Below are 25,383 nucleotides of genomic sequence, written 5' to 3'. Positions count from 1 at the left end.
TTTGATTCTCAGCTCCTCTCTGATTACGGAGACTTTGGGACCTGCCTGCACAGGTTTTGGAGGCGGGAGTCTCCTAACTACATATACTGCGACCAGTTGGATACTACGGAGCACATATTCTATGATCGCCCTCGGGGGGAAGGAATGAAGGTGAGGTCGCACCTACAGTGGATCTCACCGGAGACCACAGTGGACTATATGCTGCGGGGCGTAATCGAATAGAATGAGGTAGAGGATCTGGCAGCTGACGTCTGAAAACGGAAGGAGATCGATTACTGTCAGTGAAGGGCGGAGTAATATGTCTACGGGAGGTCGTGAGGTGAGGGACGGCCCCCTGCGGAGCTGCCGTTCATCCATGCTTGCACGGATAGGCGGTGGCGATGAGATACGGGGACTCTCTCACCTCCTGGTCGAAAAAGACTGAGTCCCGCGGGGGTGTCCCTCCTGGGGTGCTCCTGTTAGAGGCATGGGCATCAAGACCGTGTCCTGGCTACCGGGATGGGACTCAGGAAAGGCACAGTCGGGCCTGGATACCCCGCTCCGGCGGTTAGAGGCAGGCAAGCATGGAAGATCCAACCGGCGGGCCGACCTCCATGCCGGACGTACCAGCGGTAGGTAGGAAGGCCTCTTATGGTTTCAAGGACACTCCCCTGGGCTGAGTTATACTTGATTATAGGTCCAGCCCAGTGGAGTAGGGGAAAAAAGAAAAAACCTTATTATTTGTTAATTTCTTGTTATACATAGCATCATCAGACTTTTATCGTTTATTATACTGAATAAATTGTTATATTTTTATTTATCTGGCTTTAACTAAATCTATTATTGCTCTGTAATAGCTATAGATGTATAAAGGGAAAGTATATAGATCGGTCCAAAAATTTTATGTTGCAATTTTTGGAAATAATGATGTTTCAAGAAATCCTCTGAGTCAAGTTAAAATACCCGTAAAAATGTATGGAAATCCATAGAAATTTCCGTAAGATTTGTATATATACGTACCTGTGTTTTGATTAATATCTCCGGACTGCTTCAACATACATTTTTCAAAGTAACTCAAATTATTCCACTATATGGAGCATTGATGGCATTCAATTTTATAAAAATGGAAAAAAAGGGATTCATTGGAGACTCTAAATTGTAGATACAATTTAGAGTACCACAAACATAAAAACACTACATTAATGACATTCAGAAATAATTAAACAGTCAAAATTATGTCAAAAACTACTAAACCACCTCTCGCCTCTCTTTTTCTGTTTAGCTTCCGAAAACACCGTAAGGTATTACTTAAGAGGATGAGTGAAGATGATATGCATGAATGCAAATGAAATTTAGTCTTCTACAGTCTCAGGTCGACCATTTCTGAGATGTAGTTAATTGAAACACAACCATCAAAGAACACCGGTATCCACGATCTAGTAGTATTCAAATCTGTATATAAAACTGCCTTTACTAGGATTTGAACTTTAGAACTCTCGACTTCGAAATCAGCTGATTTGTGATGACTAGATCGCCACAAGACAAACCCGATGGGTTGGTAACCACAATTTTATGACAATGAGTAGTATTCGAAATAATTGCTAATCTTACAGTTAGTGTCGCCAGCCTAATTTTTCAAGGATCTAAATTTATTGTACAAAAAACAGCTGTTTTTTTTAATTTTTTTACTAATTGATAACATTTTTCTGTTAAGTTTTCTTTTTACAAAGCAACTATAAACGCTAACTTTTCTTTTATGTTATAACTCAGAACAGTTATTTAGCCAAATACGATACCTGATTCTATTCAGTCAGGTTGAGGCAAGGAAGATATATATTTTTTAGTTGGTAGTACTACATATTTAAAAGGAATTTTTGCTACCATTGCCCGTTTGTATATATCTTATGGATTTAGTAAATGAAATTTTAAGGAGAAATATTTACAGCGAATTTTTTTTTATAACGAAGGAATATACAGTTTAAGATTACGAATGTTTTGTCAACGCTTTAGTGGCCTACATAAAGGAGCAACTCTAAAATGTTTATATTTTTATTCGTTAGAAGGTGGAATGAAATAGATTAGATGTGTGACACAGTGAGAACTAAGCAAATGAAAAGAGTTCGCGTGAGTAAAAGCTTCCTTATTTTAAAGCGTATATCTATCAGCAAACCTAACTACGTTTAATCTGTGCAGATCGTGTATTTTAATTCAATTTTTATTTTTCAACTAAATAGCTGATGGTGATATCCTTCAAGTTTGTACTGAAAAATTCTGGAGTTAAAAAAATTAATTTCTATTAGACACGTTAGTGATACTTATCTGTATGCTAATTTTGATCTCCCACGGATCGCTAATAAGCAAAATTTCCGTTTTTAGTCAAAGACAAACCGAATCGACTCCTACAACAAATGTATTTACAGTAAGTTATTGAGGCTAAACAGAATAAAAGAGTAAATTATTGATATCCAACGAATATCATAGTAGTTGATGTGATATTCGTCGCAGCAGGCCGTATATTTATTTTATTTATTTATGTATTATTTTCACATACAAACAATAACACAATTACATATTTTATATTTTATTTATTTATGTATTATTTTCACATACAAACAATAACACAATTACATATTTTATTTTTAATAATAATAATAGCGGTCCTCAGACGGGTAAGAGGAAACTGTTGGCCAGTGTGTACTCTTCGGTGGTGTTATGTGGAGTTCCTTTCTGGATGGGAGCGTTGTCGAGGGCACAGGAACGTGAGGCGTTTGGTTATGCAACAACGTAGGCTAAATATACGTATCATCGCAGGGTATTGTACAATCAGCACCGAAGCGGCATCGGTTATAGCTGGAGTACCGCCCATAGACTTACAAGCGCAAATGAAAGCTTCAATAGTGGCGGGACGGGACAGAAAGGAAGCAATTGACGGTCTCTACATGGCTTGGCGTGACAGATGACGAGATCGGACAAAGGAAGGTGGACCTATGGGCTCATAAGCGACGTCAGGAACCGGGTGGAGCGAAAGCATGGTAACACAGGCTACGAATTTACCTAGTTCCTTTCTGGACATGGATGTTTTCGGGACTATCTGTACAGGATGGGCAGATGCCATGCATGTCGCTGTCACGATTGCGGTGGATTGGATAATCAGGGTGTGGAGGGGGCCCGAGGTGATGCTCAGCAATAGCGACAAATGGAACTGAATTTCGACTACGATCACATTAATGATAGGAGAGAAGGCCAATGAAGAGAGGCGACGACAGGCTGAGCAGATGCGGATCTATAGAGACGTGGAGTTCGATGACGTTCGATGACGAAGATAGTTGATAGTTCTTCGTTAAATACATTATTCTCTTTATCTGATAATCTGAAGTGGAAAACAAGATCTCCTGATCTTTCTGAACTAAAAAATATCCTCTTTTTGAAGATATTAAAGTAAACTTTGAAATTCCAACTGATGTGATGAAGATTATAATTTATTTAGAGAAAAATGATGGTGTTTCAATACAAGTCGCTCTAAAATTAAAAGTACTGTTTTTAACGGCTATAAAATAATTGATGTAAATTGATGAAGAAATAGTTTTAAAGTCGAATTAAGTTTTCGATTTCATAGTCCAAGATATAGTTTTAAATAAATATCTAGGGTTTATAAATATCAAATCTAACATATTATAAGTTGTAAGGGTATAGAAAAAAAATAGACTCATAGCAGGCTCTTTTGCTAAATAAAGCTACGTAATTCCTATCCGGGCGTAAACTTAAAAAAAGCTGACAACACAATTATAGGACTATCCGGCTACGCGGCTTTTTTCTGATGCACGACTTACACACAGCTTAATTTGAAATATTTATCATTTTTTAAATATAATTTTTCATTTATTTAATTCAATGATACTAACTAAAGCGTGTGCGCATACCGTATTTCATTCGCGCCGGTGTGGCGGTACTAGCGACCACTTTTAATATTTTTTTACACTTTAAATATTTTTCATTTAATTCTACCGCTCACATGTGACGTCATAACATAACAGACGACTGCAGAAGCTGTACGTCAGTGCTACACTTGCGCTCCTTGTGTGAGATGGGGTACTAATGACACACTGTGCCCACTTAGCCCTAGTTTTTTGGGGCATGAAGTTTTTTTTAAAAATATTTTTTAATTGTTAACAAATATGCCTAAGGAAAATAAAACCTTAATTACGCGAAATCTCAAGATACTGAGGGTGACCTTACTCTACAGCCTCACCTCTTCCACCTTTTAAGTTGAAAATTTATTGGCATCATGCCACATTTGTAGAAGTAATATGACAAAGTTTGGTCAAAATCGGTCCAGCAGTTCTTAAGATATGTGATTTAGGAAGTGACACAGAACATACACGTACATACAAACATCCGGAAAATTTCCATCCAGTTTTGTGGTCTTTTTTGGGTTCCTTAGGTGTCAAACGTAAAGATCCGGTGAAAACCACATATGCCCATATTGGACAGATTATCATACTTTACCTTCTAGAGCTACAGCTTTGCTGTAGCAATAGGCGGAAAAGTAAAACATTATTATGTAATCCCAGTAAACAAAATACTTAACTAGTAATAAGAATGTAAAAATAAATGACAATATTGAAATTAAATAGCCTTTTTTTTGTGTGTTTTTTTTATACCAAAATTCTACAACTACAATACACCACTCGGTGAATGTATTACTTTATTATTAAACTGAAAAACTTTTAAAAATTACTAAATCTTTTTGGTACATACTGATTAAAAACTTTGAATTTTCTTCCAGATTTGCTATTAATTCTTATTGTCATTTAATCAGACATAAGGAAATTTAATTAAATGATAATACTTATACTTAAAAAGAAATTAAATAAACAAAACAAATTCTTGGAAAAAATATTTTATAAATATATAATTTAGAAATTACTTTAACATTTTTATCAACTCGTTTGTATCCGTAATTTTACCAACATTTTTCTTTATAACTCAAAATTTAATTTTATATTTATACATTTACTTTTAAAAGAATTTATAAGTAAAATGTTAGTATAAATTATTAAATACAATATGATCGTAAAATCTTCGTTTAACATCGACGTTCTTTACTGTATTGGATTTTTCCAAGGATCACTAGGCTGTGGAAAATTAGGATAAGGTGATGGTGTAGGGGGTTTCTTAGGTCTTACACCTGGTATCCTTACTTGAGGATATATTTTTTGATTAGGCTTTTTAGGTATTGGAACGTCTGGTTTAGATTCAGGCGGTTTTTTTGGAGGTGGAGTTTTTGACTTACCACCAGCTGAAGAACTCGGAGGGGGGATGTTTACTGGCCTGTAAACGAAAAAATAAATATTGATAAGATGGTACAATTATTTTAAAAAAGTAAAAATAATACAACAAAATCATATCCAATTAATACGCGCGAGCGCGCACAAAATATCCCTACACACACACACACACACACACACACACACACACACACACACACACACACACACACACACACACACGCGCGTGTATGTATGTATATATTTGTGCAGCACGGTGTTTCGTTTTCAGGGAGGAAAGGCCGATTTTAGCTTCTTTCGAAGTTGCGGACATGCGGAGACAAATAAAATAAAAAATTTTCAAACTACTCTTTTCTATTCATATTTTAAATTTAATAAATTGTGCGTCAATTAAATATCCCAGAATTTTATTAATCCTTCGGATCGGTCTAATGGTAAAAATCGTTGTCGTAAAGCAGCTTATTTCGAAGTCAAGAGTTCTCAGATTCGAATCCTTATATCGGTAGTTTTACTTTTATTCGACCACACTTCACTCACACGTGTACGGCTGCAAACGGATCCAGAAAACGGCACGGGATATCTGGAGACTTCCGGAATATTCGTAAGAAAATAAATAAAACATTTTTTTTAATATTCAAAGTAACTGTTACTTTGTAAATGTTACTAAATTACTGCTGCGTGTAAAAGAAGGACATATTGTAACGAATGAAAAATGGAAAAATGGTTAAGCTATTTTATCTACACTATTTTATAAATAGGAAGAGGGGTTTTGTTTGTTCAGGATAAACAAAAATATTACTCGCAGATTGAGGGTCTAGTTCCCTCGATGGTTAAACTAGTAAAAATTTCGTTCTTTCTTCCCCCTCAAGGAGGGTGAAGTTGTAAATTAAAGATATTCATTTAGGAAAAAAAAGATTAATCCTTTTACTTCATTATTATATTTCTGCCTCCATGGCAAATATATGTTATGAATTTTTCGTCGTTAAAGGTGTATGTACTTCAGTTACACACACACACACACACACACTTACTGTGTGTAGTAGTTGTACACTTTAGTTACACAGGTACTACTATTCTGTCTTCTGTAATTTATATTTTTTTCAGGTTTCCATAAAGCCTCAATACTTTAATTGTTATTTATCAGTATTATTCTTACAATCATGAGGATAAGGAACAGTGCGGAGCTCTCTGGGTAGACGGAAATGACGACCGAAGCGAGCTCTTTAGCCCTGGTGTAGGTCTCGTAGCCCCGAGAGGTCCTAAGAAGCTGAAGTTGGCTTCGGGGTACGCCTGGGGGCCAGGTTCTGACTAGACGAGCCAACTAGTTGTTTTTTTTTTGCGTACAGAACTTGGCACCAAGTGGATATTGTATCCTGCCATAATGCGAGGTCTTATTCCACATTTTCGTATTGGAATGTGCAAAAATTATTCAATTATTTGGAAATTAGTTTTTTTAGATTAAAAACCATTAGTTCGTTTCATACAGTTGTTGAATATAAAATATATTGAATTAGCTCCCCGTGGCAGTTTCACCTTCGCTATATGGTTACTTGTGTTTCCCGTTTTGGTCAATTTTTTTTATTTTATGTTTTTTTCATCAATTAACCGGAGCCAGGTGCAGCCAGTCGCACATACAGTAACGGTGCCAGTGGCTGTGTTGGTTACAAATAACCTGTTTGAATTTTGAAAATCGGACGATTGTTTGAGGAGATATTACAAGAGCATCTCATTGCAACTCCCAGAACAGCGCCCTAGGAAACCCTCATTTGTAACCAGTTGATGGTGATGATTAGTCTAGCCTCGCACTAGGTGCTTGCATCACCTCATCACTCTAGCCTCACACGCAGTCTCCACAGAAAACCCATTATTGTTAAACAGAAATTTATTTAATACTATTTTATATAACGCAAATTTAATTCTATTATTTTTGTAATATTATTCATTCGATTGATTCGAATCATTCAGTTCAAACCCAGCTCACAGAGTGATAAGAGACTCACACACAGTTCATTAAAGTTTGTGCTTTTTTTTAACCTCCGGATCCACCGTTGGGCATTATTCAGAGGATGAAGATGAATGATTTGTAGCGTTTGTGAAAATTCCATGCCTGACCGGGATTTGAACCCGGGACCTCCACTGGAAAATGTGCACTACTACATATATTATATATGTATGTAGGTGTGTATATGTTTTCGAGATTAAATATATCTAAAAACCTTATCAGTTATGCCAAAAACATGGGTAAAAATATGGTTGAGATTGATCAGGTAGTTTTTTTCTTTATCCTGAACAAACAAAAACCCTCTTTCTTTATATAATAATACTAGCTCTACCCGCCACGCTTCGCTGTGGCACATTATGGTTGCATGGATGAGAAATGAGAATTTTTCCACTGTCTGCGTAGATATAAAGGCTATCTGGTTTGCCGACTCGGGAACACGCAACATACAATTGCCCATGTGAGGAGAAACAATCCGCATCTTTATTCGAAACCACACAATTCTAAAGATTGACCTTGAGCTTTATTGATTGTGATTGCAAATGCCAATCGAATTGGGAATTGCAATCTTTTAAATTAAAATGGTGTATCGGTCGGGATTATGGGTATTCGAGGAATGAGGACATCTTCACGTTTGAAAGGCCTCGTTAAAATCGTTGCTTCCACTACGTTATTCATCAATTTCTTAACTGCAAATCGTGTGTCGTTGCAGACTTTTGGCTGATTAATATTCCGCAACAAGACAATTGTCATTTTTTGATCGAACCGTTGCTAGAATCAATCTAATGAGGAATGTTTTTCCAGTTCCTCCTTGCGCATCCAACAAGAAGGTCCTCCAACTCCGTCATTTATCATTTGCATTATGCAATCATAAATGCCTTTCTGTTCACGCGTTAATTTGGGAATGTTTGATTGGACATATGACTGAAGATCACCAATGTTGTAATTCTGTTCACGGCGTAAATCCACATCAAATGAAGCAATCGCAGCTCAGGTGGGTGCTGGCATTCCCAATTGACTAAGAACTTTATTTGCAATAGCTAAGCACTTGATAAATATCTTCAATATTTATCAATGCTTCGTTGTAAATGCCTTCTGTAAATTCCATGGTCATATTGGTATTTTCTAGGCGTACTCTATGCAAAATATCCTCAGCAATATGCGATCGATATCTTTCCCATAACTCTGTGGAAGATGAAGGATGTGCAGTGTTGCACGCGTCATTAATACATATATCCCACTGTTGGTCGTTTCTAATAAATTCAGAGCTTGGTGAAAGGCGCAGCTCAATCACGACACGATCACACAAAAGTACCTCGATTAAAGTGAATATTTAATTCAGATTGTATAATAATCTGAATCAGATTCAAGTGGATACGTTTTTTTTTTGTTTTTTTTTTTTTTTGTTAATAAACAATGTAATTGGGAACAGGTATTGTTTCACATGTGACTGCGGCTGTCGTTAGCTAGTATGGCGAGTGTTCTCCTCGCTTCCGGCAGATGGCGCGGTCACTGGTACACAGCTGACTGTTAAAAAAACTGTTTTCTCGCGGTCACGGGTATGTGTCTGATGCGAAAAATAGATAAAAACGATCTTTGATGCGGGTTATATATCGTGTTAAATTTTGAGCTCAATCGGTGCAGAACATTTTGAGTTTTTGAAGCGTACACAAACGAACTAAACATTTTTATATATAAAGATACAAGTAAATAATATAACTCCATAATGTAATAAAATTGTATTATTTCTAATTTATATATTTACTTCTTATTAGTGAAGATTATTAATTTTTCATTTTAAATTAATATAATATTTCCATTTTTTCAGATATTCTTTTAGTGCATTAATATAAAATTGGTTACGGATATTAAAATTTTTTATTAAGTTGTAGAAATTTAGGTAATGGATTCAGTTGAAGGATTTTTCGACGTACGTTTTAAAATGTGTGAGTTGTGGTACTTTGACCTCTGTACGTACCGCACTCTAGTGTTTATCAGAGATATTCTTTGTTTATAAATAAGGGTTTCATTTCGCAGTTTTTTTATTTGAATCCTATAAAAGGAATATTAAATATTGAAAAAACTAAATTCATGAAAGTGGAGTAAGATAATAAATCAAAGAAAAATCAATTTTTCAATAAAATTATTTATGGTATTGTTTTAAAATCTTTAATTATTTTAAATTGACTAAGACTGTAATTAATGGTAAATTAAATTAGAAAGTCTATACAGTTAGAAAGGATGGAAAAAATTTTTATTTATCAAGATAAAATATAAGAAATTTTTATTTGTAAAAAACGAACTGGAATGAAGAGAAATTACATTTATTTTTTGTGAAATATAAAACACTAAAACTTCCTAGAAAAAAATTTGGAGCTCTTATTTTAACATCTGCTTTCTAAATGTTCCAAGTAGAAAACAGACAGGAAATTATTTCAAACAAAAGTATACGTATTTCAAAAGTAGAGTATACGTTTTAAAAGTAGAGTTTTTTGTTTTCTTTTTTTTAGACATAACATTTTGAGGTACCCTTGTTTAAAAAACACAAAAGTTATTGCTGGTGAGAAGAGTGAAAGGTATGTAGGAATGCACTCATTTCTGAAAACGTGTTCGACAGGTTGCCTATATTATTTATCTCGCACTTTTTTCTTGTTTAACCTTCAGGACCACCGTTAGGTATTGCTTTAGAGGATAAGATGAACGATTTGTAGCGTGTGTGAAAATGCCATGCCTGACCGAGATTCGAACCTCAGGACCTTCGGATGAAATACCGAGACGCTACTACCATCACTGAAGTATACGCATCGGGTCATGCGTATACAAGTAGAATATGTAAATACATTTACGAAATAAATCCGTGTCCCTTTTATTACATTCCAAGGAAATGAAGAAACATCGATAAAACTTGTAGTATTACCGTTGTTCAAATAATTAAATTAAATGTCTAGTTGTGTACATATTGTTGATCAGAATTTCCTTGTTTAACATGCACACTATTCTAATATATATATGTATGCACCATTTATAGTTCGATATAGCGTATTATTTTTTATGTAAATTAATATTGTACGTGAGATAGAACTTAATATAATATAATTTAAAACACGGAAAAATGTAACTGGTTTCAAGAATTTGAAGTTTCACCTACATGAGGTAAAGAAATGATAAAATATTTATTAATAATTTTTTCGATCATTATAGTAGGTTTCCTTAAATTATAACTTAAAATAAGAAATCGTTTTTCAACGAATGAAAAATATTAATTCTGACTGGAATTCTGGAATTCGAAACTCAAATTTCAGATAAAAGACAGAGATATTACTACTCCCCCTTAAAGGTCAAAGAGCAGTAAGAAGAAAAAAATTGGAAAACTCTCTATTGAAGATATATTTATTTATTTTATTACTATTTAATATATTTGTCTGTCAGGCAAAATAAACTCAAAAAAAAAATTTTTTAATTTCCTGCAATAAAAATATTGATGAGAATGAAATTTGGCAAAAAAAACGGTCCGAATAGAATTTTATTCAAATAACCAAAGTAAAAAATAGATTGAAGATTAGTTTACGTGCGAAATAAAATTTGACTATGCTAACATAAAGTTCACTAATACTAACCCTACCTCATTTAAAATTACATATTTTTGAATTCTCTAAGTTTCTATTCCATAAAAGAACAGAAATCAGGCGCACATAGATAATCAAATATAGATATCAAACTGGATAGTATGAAAATTATTTGAAAAAAATTTCATCATGTAATAGAAAAAATAATTTACTAATTATTTAAAATTAAACAAATAATTATAAGGAAAAACATAAGCTAATAAAATTTACAACATGTATATATCACCTTCCCCATTTCGTTAAAAGATTAGTGATAAATCTATTATTCATTTTTCTGTAATTTCTAAATTAAATAATTTATATAGTCATTTATTAAAAAGATTGGTTCACTTGTAATTTGTAAAAATGTATTTAAGAAAAAATATGTTGAAAATGTGAGTATTTGATTGAATTTAATAGTATAATGTTTTATTTCATTTTATATCGGTTTGTTTCCATGGAAAATATAACTTATTTAAAAATTAATTATTTAAAATTTTTTCTTTAAACTACGGGGCATCCACTACTATGGTAATGATTAAAGCGTTATAACTATGGTTCTAACTAAATCGCGCGCACATACTGTATTTTATTCGCGCGGGGTGTGTCGGTACTAGTGGTCACTTTAAATACTTGTTTTAGCTTTAAATGCTATTCATTTATTTAATTCTACCGCTCACCTGTGACATCAAAACGTAGTAGACGACTGAAGCAGTTGTAGTCGGTCAGTACTACAGTAGCGCTCCTTGTGTTGAGGGAGGTATTACTGATTTAGTATACCCACTTAGTCACTAGTTAATTTAGAGCACTTTTTGGGGCAGGAGTGCGATTACCCAAATCCGCATATAATCAAATTGGACCGATTATAATACTTTACCATCTAAAAGTACACCTCTACTGTACTGCTAGATGGTAAAGTAAAGATTAAATATCAGAAATATTAAATATTTAAAATAACTACGAAATAAACAACAATTCAGAAACCTTTAATTAAAATTATTTGGACATATACAAGTTAGACGAAAGTGAAAGTCTCCGTTTTTCTCTTTTTTAGGTAGATTTCATAAGAAAACTACCTATTGTAATGAGTACCATGAAAGTTTATATATAAATATATTTACCTTTCTTGTGAACACGATAACTGCCGTAATTTTGCGCCAATCAGTTTCAAATTGTTTCTTAAAAATAACTCGTCCCAAAATATCGATCTGTTTTGTTAATGCGAAAAACGAACGATGGGGTGGAAATGGGGGGCTTTTTCGAAAAAAAAATATCGCTATAACTGTATTATTAAGTAAAATATCGAATTCGTTTAATGTTCCTACTATTCATTGGATAAGTGCCTAAAACGTACCTAGGTAAAGTTTTTGATATCACCAACCATTGGCCCTGGAGGTGGAAAAAATTGGGTTTCGAAGACAAAAAAATCCATACCTTTCTTAATAGGCAGAGTATCGAATAGGTTTAAAGTGGTTGTTAGTCCTCTAAACATTACTTAAAATTTTGTTTGAAATAATTTTTTATATGACCCACCCCTATGGCAAAGGATGACCAAAACTTTGCTGGAATTGTAGGAAGATGCGGCTTGTCGTATGCTAAACATGTGAAACATTTATTCACATGCAACCATTGTCGTATTGAGTAAATTTGAGGATTTTCTTAATTTTAAGGTGGAAATTGTTTTTATCCCCTACTTAGCAGCGGTGAAATCTATCTCCGCCTTCCGGCGTGCCGAAAGGGATTTTATTTTAAACTAGCTTAACGAACTCGACCAAGATTTTGGGACGAGTTATATTTAACGAACAATTTGAAAGTGATTGACGCAAAATTACGGCAGTTATCGTGTCCACAAGAAAGTGAAATATATATATATATATATATATAATATATAAAATTTTGAGTTGACAGTGGGTTTGGACTCTGGGGGATGTGAAACGCGAAAATAGGTCGAAATTTTCCGGAAGTCAAATCATGGTACCCATTATAATAGGTAGCTTTCTTATGAAATCTACCTAAAGTAATACTAGGTTAACTAATTAAAAGGAAATGAACGAAAATTAAAAAAAAAAAATATTAATTAGTTAACTTATTTGTAAAATTTGGATTATTATCTCAGATCTAATGAAATCCGCATAAAAATCATATATGGTTTTTTCCTTCTTCTTTTTTTATAACAAATAAATATTTGTTCATCCCGCATTTCGATCTCAGTACTCTCTCTTCCATCGCCCTCCATCCCTTCTCACCACATCTTTCTGGGTCTACTTCTCTTCCTTCTTCGTCCAGGACAATAATCTTACATCCTTTTTGGCCATCTCTTTTCTCTCATCCGTTGAACATACACATCCAAACTAACTGTTTTTCTTCTGTTCTTTTAATTATGAAAGTTGTTCTTCTCACCCTATCTCAACTTACTTCATCCCTTATACGGTCCAGTCTTGAAAGTTCGCACGCTCAATGAAAAAAAAATCCATTTCCAAAACCTCTAAATGCTCCTTATTTCTTTTGATCACCTGCTGTACTCAGCCTTAAATCATTCTTAGAATCACCGCTCTCCTCTGATCGAAAAGCAACGCTTTTTTAAATTTTATTTACTTTATTAATATTATTAATTTATTTAGGTAAAATACCAACTCAAAAATTAAGAAGTTTATAAACTTTTATTGTATGACTTGACCGGCGGTCAAGTCATACAATAATCTGGTGCAGCTTTTTCATTTCATTAAGGGTCTGACTTTATATTTATAATAAAATAATATCTTCACAAAAATGAACTAAGCTATTAGAAAACGTTGTTTGGTAACTAAATTTTGGAGTAAAGCTTTGAAAAATATTTAAACCGAAGGTAGAGAGAGCAAAAAACACAAAACATAGATTTCAATATTAACTGGTGGGGATTGATTTTTAAAAAAAAAATTATTTATAACCCAAAAAAAATTGGCAATGTAGGAAAAAAATTGCCAAAGTTTTTTTCTAAAGCTCCTCAGAAAGAAATTCGAATTGGTTTTTTCGCGATATCTCCCCACCCCGTAACGAATTTTAGGAAAAGATAATAATATGATCAGTGCCCCACACATAAAAATATTTGAGCCATATTTGAAGAAATGCGGTTTGTTAAATTCTGAGATAAAAGGCCAAAAGCTGTTGGATACATACGTACGGACACAAATGATTTTTGGTCTAAATAATTTTTTTGGACTAAATAGCAATAACGACATGATAAAATACATACATACGTTTTATAAGACAAAACAACCCACAGATAAACGGAGTATTCATAGAGGTGCACTGTTTTGGGGAGATAGATCAGTTTAAATATTTGGAAGTGAAAACGACAAATAAAAACACGGAAGAACCAGTCAAAGACTATAATCAATCATGACAGCAGATGACTCCATGCAAACAAGTTTATGTTATCAAAGACATTATCACACCAAACAAAATTTAAAACGTACCATACCATTATCAGACCACTTGTATTTTATGAGGCAGAAACAAAGATACTGAATAAAGAAGCAGAAAAAACTTATTGTTTTTGAGAATAAAATCCTTACGAAGATTTTTACCTCTATAAATGAAGATGAAGAGGGGGAGGACCAGGAAAAACGGGGAGATAAGAGACTTGATAAGGAGTCTTGACACAACGTTCCAAAAGAAGAGCAGAAGAATTTGGTGGGTAGATCATGTTTTACGAAGAGAAGAGGGATCTCTTTTAAAATAAGTAGGACTAGCCAAACTGGAAGGAAGGAGTCTACCAAGTAGACCAAAGCAGAGATGGTGGGATCAAGTTAAAAAGATCTGACCAAATTGCGGGCGAAAGTTGAGAAGGTGGTGGACAGAGGAAGATGGCGGGAAATTTTTGGTGCGGCCAAATCCCACCTTGAGTATCATTGGCCATGGGAATAATGGTAGTATTTTTTTTTTTTGATCGAAAATAATGCAGACTATTTATAACAAATACGCTCATGTAATATTGTATATAATTTTAAAAATAATAATAATAAAAGTCCTACAAATATTAAATTTATCAAACGCAATTCAGATGAAAATAATCAAAACAATTCAAGTTTCCCACGTACAAATTCATACGCCCACAAACATATTTGGAAATTTATATCCAAATTTATATCGTTTATCTATTATAACCAAATTTTAAACGTAAATAAAAGTAATAAAATAATTTAATGAAAAAAAGAAACAAAAACATTAGGAAAAGTAAATATAAAAGACTTGAAAATTCAATATCAGAATCGGTCAGAAAATGTTACTAAAAGAAGAAAATAAATGTGAACATAAAAGAAAGATAATATGAGAAAGATCGTGATAGAAAAAGAGAGAGAAAGTGAGAGAGTAAGAATAAAGAAAAAGAAAGATACGGCCTCAGGTGCAAAAAGTGGAAAGCAATAAAAACAACAGCTTTTAAAGCGACTATTAAATGTAATTTCTCATGTAATACACTCACTGGTTTATTATATAGAAAACAGTAAGATCACTGTTTAAAAGACAAATAAAAAAAATATATATATATTCATTTCTTTATTACATTTTGTTCAATTTACTTGATATTAAGATTTATTTATTCAATGAATAAATCAAATTACTTATATGCCTTTAAGAAAATTACGTAAATATATATGCGAGGGTTATTTTTTTTTCAAGGTCCGATCGGTCACGAAATTAAAACCACAGTGAAAATTTAAAAAAATGTATTTGTAACAAGTACTTACATAGTTACGCTACTTCTCTACATAGACGCCACTCCGATTTAGACATTTGTCGTAGCGTGGTACCAACTTTCCAATACCCTCGTCATAGAACGGAGCCGCCTGTGTTTTAAGCCATGTTTCTACGCCGGTCTGCAGCTCGATGTCTGTGCCAAAATGTTGTTCTCCTAGCCAGCGTTTCATATGAGCAATGAGGTGAAAATCGGATGGAGCCAAGTCGAGGCTACATGGTGGGTGATAAACACTTCCCGACGAAAATGCTGCAGGAGCTTCTTTGTTACAGCTGCAGTGTACGGCCGAGCATTGTCATGGAGAAAGAGAATACCTGATGACAACATTCCTCCCCGCTTATTCTGAATCGCCCTTCGTAGACGTTGAAGAGTCACGCAGTATGAGGCTGCAGTGATGGTCGTGCTACGTTCCATGAATTCCATCAAGAGAACTCCATTCTGATCTCAGAACACTGTAGTCGTACACTTTCTGTTGGAGAAGGTTCGCTTGAACTTCTTTGGTTTACTGGGAGAATGAGAATGTATCCACTGTTTGGATTATTCTTTTGTTTCTTCAATTTCGAAATGGACCCGTGTCTCGTCCCCTGTGACAATTTTGTTCAAAAAATCTTCTCCTTCATTGCGGTAGCGCTGGAGAAACGTTAGGGAGGCGTCCATTCTCATTGTTTTGTGATGGTCGGACAGCATCTTGGGAACCCATCTCGCACACAGTTTGCGGTACTGAAGTCTATCACTCACAATGATGTAGAGAGCTGACCTTGAAATTTCAGGAAACAAATCGCTCAATACAGAAATTGTGAACCGACGATTTTTCACGAATTGCCTCATCAACTTGCTCAACGAGATCATCGGTTGACACTCGCTTCCTTCCCTGACCGCCTGCATCATGAACATCTGTACGTCCTGCTTTAAAGTTCCTGCACCATTGTAGCACTTTGCTGTCACTCATTGAAGTTTCACCGAACACATTACTTATTCGCCGATGAATTTCAGCCGCATTACACCCCTCAGCATGAAGAAATCGAATTACTGCACGCACTTCACACTTGGCGGGAGATGCTATTGTTGTCGACATGTTAACGCGCTAGTTGCGTGTTCAGAACTAAACGAATTGACGCGGCGTGAGTGAAGGCCATACTAGAAACGCTGCGCAACACATATGCGTAAAGGTCATCCGATTTTTGCGCTAGTTTTTATTTCGCTACCGATTGGACCTTAAAAAAAAATAACCCTCGTAGTTAGCTAATTAATTTTTGTGTAAGCAAATTATTATAGTTTCGTCATATAATTATGTTAATTATTTGTTTTATATATTTTAACCTATAAATCAACGATTCCCAGGACGCGTTATGGTTAACATCTACGAGGGACGATCAGAAAACAAGTTACACCCCCTCTATGAAACAAACATATATTTAGAAGACAACTTTTTTTTATTGAGCAAAAAACTACATATTTTTATCTATTTTACGACATAACCACCGAGTATTTCTAAACATTCATACCCTGAGGCATGTTTTTTTCAATTCCAATCTCATAAAAATTTCGTCCAATTTTCTTCAACCAATTAAGGACCGCTTCCTTAAGTTCATCATCATTAGCGAAACACTCCTCTCTTAGGTCTCGCTTGAGAGGACCAAACAGGTGTTAGTCCCAGGGTGCTAAGACAGAGCTGTAAGGCGGATGAGATCACATTTACCACCTGAATTTTTGTAGTAACTCCTTTGTCACATGAGGCTGAATGAGGAGTAGCATGGTCGTGAAGAAAAACGACCCCATCGCTCAATCTTCCAGCTCTTCGATATTTAATGGCTGTACGTAATTTTTTTAAAGTATCACAGTAAGATTTAGCATTGATTGTTGCTCCTCGAGGGCATAAATTCACTGTAAACAACTCCTTCAGAATCGAAAAAGACTGTCAGCATAACCTTTCGAACATGTGAAGATGTTTTCACTTTTTTTGGCTGCGGTGAATTTTATTTCTCCTTTCATGTGATTCTCGTTTAGTCTCAGGAATGGAATGAAGCTCCCAGCTCTCATCTCTTGTGATATTTTTTTTCAAAAACTGCAAACCAGTCCTGGAATAACGTTGAAGAAAAGAAAGAGCAGACGCAAAACGTTGATGTTTGTGGTTGTCGGCAAACAGATCTGGCACCCATCGGGCACACATCTTGCGGTAACCAAAGTGATCGTGAATAACCGCCAACATACTACCATATCTGATGTTAAGTTCACTTGCATTCTCTTTAATTTCAGTGAGCCGGTTACTTAATATCATTTCATTGACGCGTTAAATTTAAAGTGTTAAATTTACTTTAAACTGAATTTCCGTAAATTCTTTAGAGATATAGTTCGAAATTTATGAAAAAAAGAAAATTAAAATGAGCCCGTGTATTCTTTAACTGATAAAATTATGGTTTGAATATTTACTTCATAATTACAAGAGGAGTTTTCATAAGTAAATAATATATAAAAATCAACTTTTATGTTCTTTCAATGATAATAATAATGATTTATGTTCTAATAATGATATTAATATTTTTTTAATAATGATAATAATTAATTTGAAAAAAAATAAATAATATAATCTATTACTTCATAATACATGAACATCTAAAAATTCTTATTAAAGCCAATTTGGTCTTGTGTGTTCAGCTCTTAAGAACGTCTAAAATAGTGTAATCAAACCTCAAAATATCAGTTCAATATCATTAGACATTTCAAAGATCCGTGGTCCATAAGCAACAAAAAGGATTTTCTAAACCTCACATTCTCTTATAGGAAAACCTAAAATTATCTAGGTTTGATGAGAGATTCAGCGGTGGCTCCATCACCATTAGAATCACGATTACTTTTACTATATTAATTAAATATTAGAGAAACTTATTTTTACAGCATTTTAAAACAAATATGTTCTTGTTTTGAAACATTTTTTAAAAAATATTTTTATTTATAGTAGTATCAGCAACAATTAAAGTCATTAGCGACTTATCAGTGTAATGTAACTGTACCGGTATTATGTGTAGTCTTGAACAAACTCAGGCGTGTGGTTAATTGAATCCCAACAATAAAATTACAATCCACGATCTAGTATTCAAATCCGAATAAAAGCAACTACCTTTATTAGATTAGAATTTGAACCTGAAAACTTCGACTTCGTAATAAGCTGATTTACAACAAGTTGTAAACCAACCCGTTGGATAACAATTTTTTTTTTTATATATTTTTACGAAGTAAAGGAAATGTTGTGAACGCGAAAAATTTCTATTTTCAGATTTCAACGGAAATATCCATTTTAACCATCCCTGAATCCATTTTAACTAGTTTCGGCGTGACATCTATACGTACGTATGTACCTCGCATAACTCAAAAACGATTTGCCGTAGGATGTTGAAATTTTGAATTTAGGACTGTTGTAACATCTAGTGGTGCACCTCCCCTTCTGATTGCTATCGACTTCACCAAAAATATCCAAAAAAGTCCAAAATCCAAAAGATTTAACTAATCAAATACTAAAGATTTAACTTCAGTAATAAGCCCTCATTGAGAGCTTTTCAACGATTTATCATAACTGGTACTTATTTTCATTTGTTCCAGAATTATAGTCAAATAATATTTTAATTAATGAAATATTTGGATCTTACAAAGGGAAGGCACATCCGTGCGAATCAGACTTTTTTTTTTAAATTTAATTATACTGATTAAAAAATGTGTATATTTAATTTAATAGGCGTACAGGGAAGTCAAGGGGTGTCCATATATTTTTTTACCAGTTATAAAAGGATATTTTCGCGAATAAACTCTCCAATAAAAAAAAGCACGATGCGTTAATTATTTTGCTGTATGTGCTCAAATTAGAGTTTATTTTGAATTAAGCCCACGAACGAAATGTTCAGGATTTTGAAGCTTTTCGTTGAAAACGTTTCTGTTCTTAGTACGCTAAATTCATGAACGTTATCTGGTTACAACTGGCAAACAATTTAAGAAAATCATGTTTTCGCGGCATAGTAAGAAAGATGTTATTATTAATACATTGAACCAACCGGTTGGTCTAGTGGTGAACGCGTGTTCTCAAATCAGCTGTATTCGAAGTCGAGAGTTTCAACGTTCAAATCTTAATAAAGGCAGTTAATTTTATACCGATTTGAATACTAGATTGTGGATACCGGTGTTATTTTGTGGTTGGGCTTCAATTAACCACACATCTCAGGAATTGTCGAATTGAGACTGTACAAGACTACACTTCATTTACACTCATACATATCATCCTCATTCATCCTCTGAAGTAATACCTGAACGGTAATTCCTGAAGGCTAAACAGGAAAAAGAAAGAAAGTAGACGTGCGAAGCGAGTCCTGACCGACTAGTTACATATAAAATAAAATACAGTCAAGTTTCTAAACTTTACTTGTGGGGACCTTATTATATTAGTCAACCATTCAAAGTGTATTAATAGATAAAGTTGACACTAAAAATACGATTCTCTTTCTCTTCCCCCCACTCTCTCTCTCATTAAATCTATACTATTCATTCAATAATCGAGTTATAAATAAATATGAACTCTGAAAACCGTCCTCAAAGTTCAGTATATATATGTATATATACGGTAAATTAGTTATTCAAATCTGCTCATTTTTTTATTTTGAGATCTTAGAAAAAAACTAGTAAAAACAAATACGTATGCTTTCGTAGAAATATAAACTCAGAATATTCTATCTAAATTTCAGGATAAAAGAGAATATAAATTAAAATTAAAAATTTTTATAAAAATGTAGCTAACTGATAAATTATATAATTACGGTGTTATAAAAATTCTGTTATATTTTTATAACAAATTATTGATTAATAAATGTAATGTTTATATGTATTATTAAAAAAAAAGTACAATATTTTTAGTCGTACTAATAACATAAAAGGAAACTAAAAAAGGTAAATCATGAAATGGGGTTCAAAAAATTATATTAATGTAACTTTTTACAACCAATTAAGTAATCCCGGAAAAATAGAAGAAGATTACAGCCTAAAATTAAATAAGGACATTTATAAATCCTAAGATTTGGAAACCTGAACTGTAATTCCCAGAGGAGGCTAAACAGGAAAAAAGTAATGAATAGGGCATACTGTTAGAATTTTGTTTTTTTGTACATATGTTAAGAAAATGTGTTACGTTTTGTACATATGTTGTTTAGATTAAAGATCGTTAAGATCTTATTTAGATTAAAAAAATGAAGTAAACTAAAGAAAATAAATTTTATTTTATTTTCTTTAGTTTTTTTAATTTTTTTAAGTTACTAATAAAACGAATTTGTATTTACATAATTTGGAAATAAAATATAACCACCCTCAATTTTTTAAGTTATTATAAAGCAAATTATTATGCTTCAGACTTATTGGCAAAGAAATAACACGACTAGTACAATAAACTAATATTGTATTCTATTTACTTTAATAAATAGAGATATTCAGATTCAATATTGATAGATTTTAATATTGAAAACAGATCCCGTTTGCTCGCTGGTAATTGATTTTATGTTGAAGAATATGAGCTCGTTTGTTTTCAAAGGAAATACTCAGTACGATGTAAAAGAAGAGCTGATAAAGAGAAGCGAGAAGAGAGTTGTATAAAGGAGAGTGAGTGGGAGAAATAGTCCCTAGGGGAGGTGATAGGAGGGAGTTGATACCTAATATAAGAACCCAATATAGAACCTCGGAGGATGTAGAGTAAACTTTCCCTTGATTACAATACAGCTCTGTCTATCGCATCAAGTAGTAAACAGAATTCTATACTGTAGACATAAAAATAAGGCTTGAATAAGGATCGTGAAAGCTGCAAAAATAAAGATTATTCCCCCATTTTAGTGGAATATATCGATTACTTAAATCTAATTGAATTTGTTAGATAATAAATAAATCTCTGAAATACAAATATCATTAATTATAACATTTTAAATTACTTTTTTTTCTTAAAAAATAAAATAAAATAAAAAGAGCTAATAAATTTTCAATTTATTTATATGGTATGATCACAACATATTATGCTTTCATGTATACTTTTTTATTTCGTAATTTCTACGTTGAAGTCTATCAAACTTGTGAACAATTAGCAACCACCCCCACGCCCCACCATGACCCAATGAAATGAGGATGGTATGTAATTGAGGTGTAGTCTTGTACTGACAGACAGACCATGATACATTTATGAGCATTTCATTTTTTATATTGTTTTATTAATTTTTACTCGACTCTGGGAAATATTTGACTATTTCGAAAAAAATTATACGAAAAAATAATTGTACTGACAGACCGACCATGATACATTTATGAGCATTTCATTTTTTATATTGTTTTATTAATTTTTACTCGACTCTGGGAAATATTTGACTATTTCGAAAAAAATTATACGAAAAAATAATATATATATATATATATATATATATATATATATATATATATATATATATATATTGTAAAGTTCTGATAAATCCAGAACGACTATACCAATCTGCATAAGAAAGATGAAGCGGTCCCCTCAAAGACAGGTGAGAATATAAAAACAAAATTAGTGGTAGACAATGACTTTACCTTAAAAAAAAAGAAAATTGTTTCAACTTATCAAGTAAGATATCAGTGCTTGAAACATTTTTTTTAACGTTACGTATTATTACGCAATACTATCCATACTTGAAAACAAGCAGCAAACGTAACGTAATTTAACAAAAAATTCAATTAAAAAAAACTGTTTTATATATATTTTTTAATAATTTATACAGTTTTTTCTACATAATCAGATAAATACCATTTAAATGATAAATAATGTAATTAATACTTTGCCATTCTACCTTCCTATACTCTAGAGTGGTAAAAGTAGTTTCGAGAATGGAATTACTCCAAAACGCTTCACTACGATTGTTAAGAACGACAATGCTAGGAAAGGCATAAAATAACAGTCATATCCTAGCGGAAATATAAAATGTTATGAAAATTCTTACCATTTTTTCCTATAACAGCATAAATAAAAATTTCACGTCACGTTCGCCAAGAAAAGGGGTGACTGTCCTAGTGTAAACATGGATGGTGTCTTGATCCCACAAAAAAAGTGTGCGGTACCGACCTAAGACTTCACCTAGATTGGTGTTTGACTTGGAAGTGTCACGTGAGAATGAAAAGAAAACACTGAACGCGAAGTATAGGGAACTGCATTGGCTGTTGCGGAGGAACTCAAATCTCACACTGCGCAATAAAGTTTTCATTTACAATGTTATTTTACGACCAATCTGGACTTGCAGCGTGGAGTTGTGGGGAACAACAAGTAGTAGTAACGTAGATATCATACAACCCTTCCAAAACAAGATAACAATTGCGAAGGTACCATGGTTCACTTGGAATGATGAGATTCATGAATATCTGGAGCTTTCGACGGTTCGTGAGGCAGCAAAGTGTTAAATATGCCGATGAGTGAAGGGGGATTCCAGGGTATTTGTTAAGGGGTTAAAATGAAATGACCAGAGTCCCGGGTGGAGGGTCCTCTAGGGGGCCCTCCACTTAGAGGCAAGGCATGAAGGAAGACCATAGACCCGGGTGGAGGTCCCTCTAGAGGGACTTACGCTTAGAGGCAAGGCATTAGAAAAGACCCAGTCCCGGCCAACCGGGTGATACCCCATACTGGGAACGGCATAGCCGGGTCCAGCACGGTCACTCGGGAGGTTAGAGGCAAAGGCACCCTTGGAATATATATATATATATATATATATATATATATATATTCCCGTGGAAGAAAGGATTAAAAAAAAAGTGTTAAATATAAATGATTGGGCGGGGACTCCGTTGTGGTTTCGGATTTTTGGTGGTAAAGTAAGACCGTAGTCCCGGTGGAGAGACTCCCCTCATTAGAGGTATGGCATATTACCAAAAGACCGAGTCCCGGCTTCCTAGAGGGAACATTAGTTCTCAACGAGGCAGTTTGAGGCGAAGCCAACTCCTGGAGCTGTGTTAAGGCTTAGTTGTGTGTCTGGCTTCGGGGGGGGGGGGGATAAGAAATGATGCACTCAAAAAAAAAGTGTTAAATAGCAACACCGTTTAGAATATCAGTCAACAACTTAGCGATCAATCTTCTTGATAACAGTGGGGACATCTGAAGGTTGAAACGTTTCCATGTGCTTGACAGGAGCTATTAAATGACAGTTTGCAATTACTATCGCCAAATCTAGTGATGTTGTTTTTGTTTACTTCTTTATTTATTTTTAATTTTTTGATTATATTTTTTTGTTTTGTTCTTTGCTCTACTAGATATCGCTTGATTATTTGTTTTTATAGATTTTTTATTTGGTTACTGGTTTTTTTGTTAATTTTTTTAACTGTGAAGTCGTTGGCACATAATTTTTTTTTCTAATTAAGATTACTGTTTACTGATAACTATTATGATGGATTGACTTATGGGAGTTCCTTAAGAAGCCCCTATCATGTGCATGTTATCAAAAATTTACCTATGGTTCCACTTGAGAAGCCGATTGTAAATATACTAGTTGAACAAAAAAAATGTTTAGGTGGAATTTTACAAATTCTAATTTTATGTTTATTTTTAAATAAATCGCACAGGACCTTTCTCTTTGAAACTGAAGTATATTGTAATCAAAGCTTCGTAATCAAAATGTTATTACACAATAATGCAGTAAATTATAGTTGCTGTTATTAAACTTAACTTACTACCTTTTTCAGACTGCCACAATATCAACGTTTCTATATTCTGATTGTTACAATAGTTCTGACGAAATAGAAAAATTGCAAAGTACCCTACGAAATATCTTGGCTACTGCCGTTGAATATAATAATGTATGTATACGTGTACAGACTGGAAGAGCGATTGGGGTCAATCCATTTGAAGTTTCCCAAAAAAACATAATTTGGTTGCTAGACCAATTCAAAAAATTGAAACTTACCCACTTGTTTCCAATGTGTTTCAGTACCTTAAAACTATTTTCTTTTATTTTTTTTATTTAAGCAGTTTACCTCTGGCGGCCATTTTTGAATTGGTCAAGCACCATCCTTGAGTCACTTCAAATGGATTGACCCATTACTTCATAAAATACACAATTTAAAATGATCCCTTCTATTACATCATTGTGTAGGTTTATATTTACGCAGGTGAGCATTGCCCAGCAGAGATGCGTCCTGAAAGGCAGCCATCAAAGAAGTGGATGACGAGCTTCTACATAAACTTTCCTTTATATACTTACAATTAATTCAAATTAAATCAGCAATTGCGACTCCCTCCGGAGAAGGGGGCGCATTGCTCCCTCCAAATAACAAATGCCCCCTATGCCCCCTTATGGTGTATTCCTGCTAGCCAATAAAGCGTTAGCACCGGAAGGATTTCAGTGGACGGGCTGAAGGGGAATCACGTCGGGACACGGGTTTTTAAAAAGCCTAGCCTCCTGCGGTCGGACCCAGAAACGAAATAAATAATAATTATTACTATTATTATGGATTATTATTAATAAAATAATTTATCTTTTAATTCTAAAATTGCAATTAATATAATAAAATACAGTGACTTAGCCTAAAAAATAAAATAGTTCAGTCAAGTTATACAACGGATTTAAGTGCATCAAACCGAAGTATATTGTTGAAAACCCTTTTAAAGCGATTGTTTTCTGACGCTGTTATAATACTCTCCTCCCTTTTATACGTAGACACACAAATACATACGTACATAAAAAATACACAAAAGCTTGTGTACAACTGTACACAATTATCTCAGCCATTAGTGTTCTACATTTA

At 33.6% G+C, this 25,383-nt stretch overlaps 1 long non-coding RNA gene across 1 annotated transcript in view; it reads right to left on the bottom strand.

The window, feature by feature from the left end:
* The window catches only part of LOC142330628 (uncharacterized), a 72,707-nt gene that overhangs the window by 12,345 nt on the left and 34,979 nt on the right, over positions 1 to 25,383 (bottom strand). Inside the window, exon 2 of the long non-coding RNA XR_012757823.1 lies at positions 5,273 to 5,310. This is a non-coding gene — a long non-coding RNA (uncharacterized LOC142330628). The remainder of the gene's footprint in view (positions 1 to 5,272; positions 5,311 to 25,383) is intronic.

Source organism: Lycorma delicatula, chromosome 9 (assembly GCF_047948215.1).
Source record: "Lycorma delicatula isolate Av1 chromosome 9, ASM4794821v1, whole genome shotgun sequence".
NCBI classification, from domain to species: Eukaryota; Metazoa; Arthropoda; class Insecta; order Hemiptera; family Fulgoridae; genus Lycorma; species Lycorma delicatula.
Note: the sequence above shows the minus strand (reverse complement) of the source record. Positions and strands in the feature narration are given on the sequence as shown.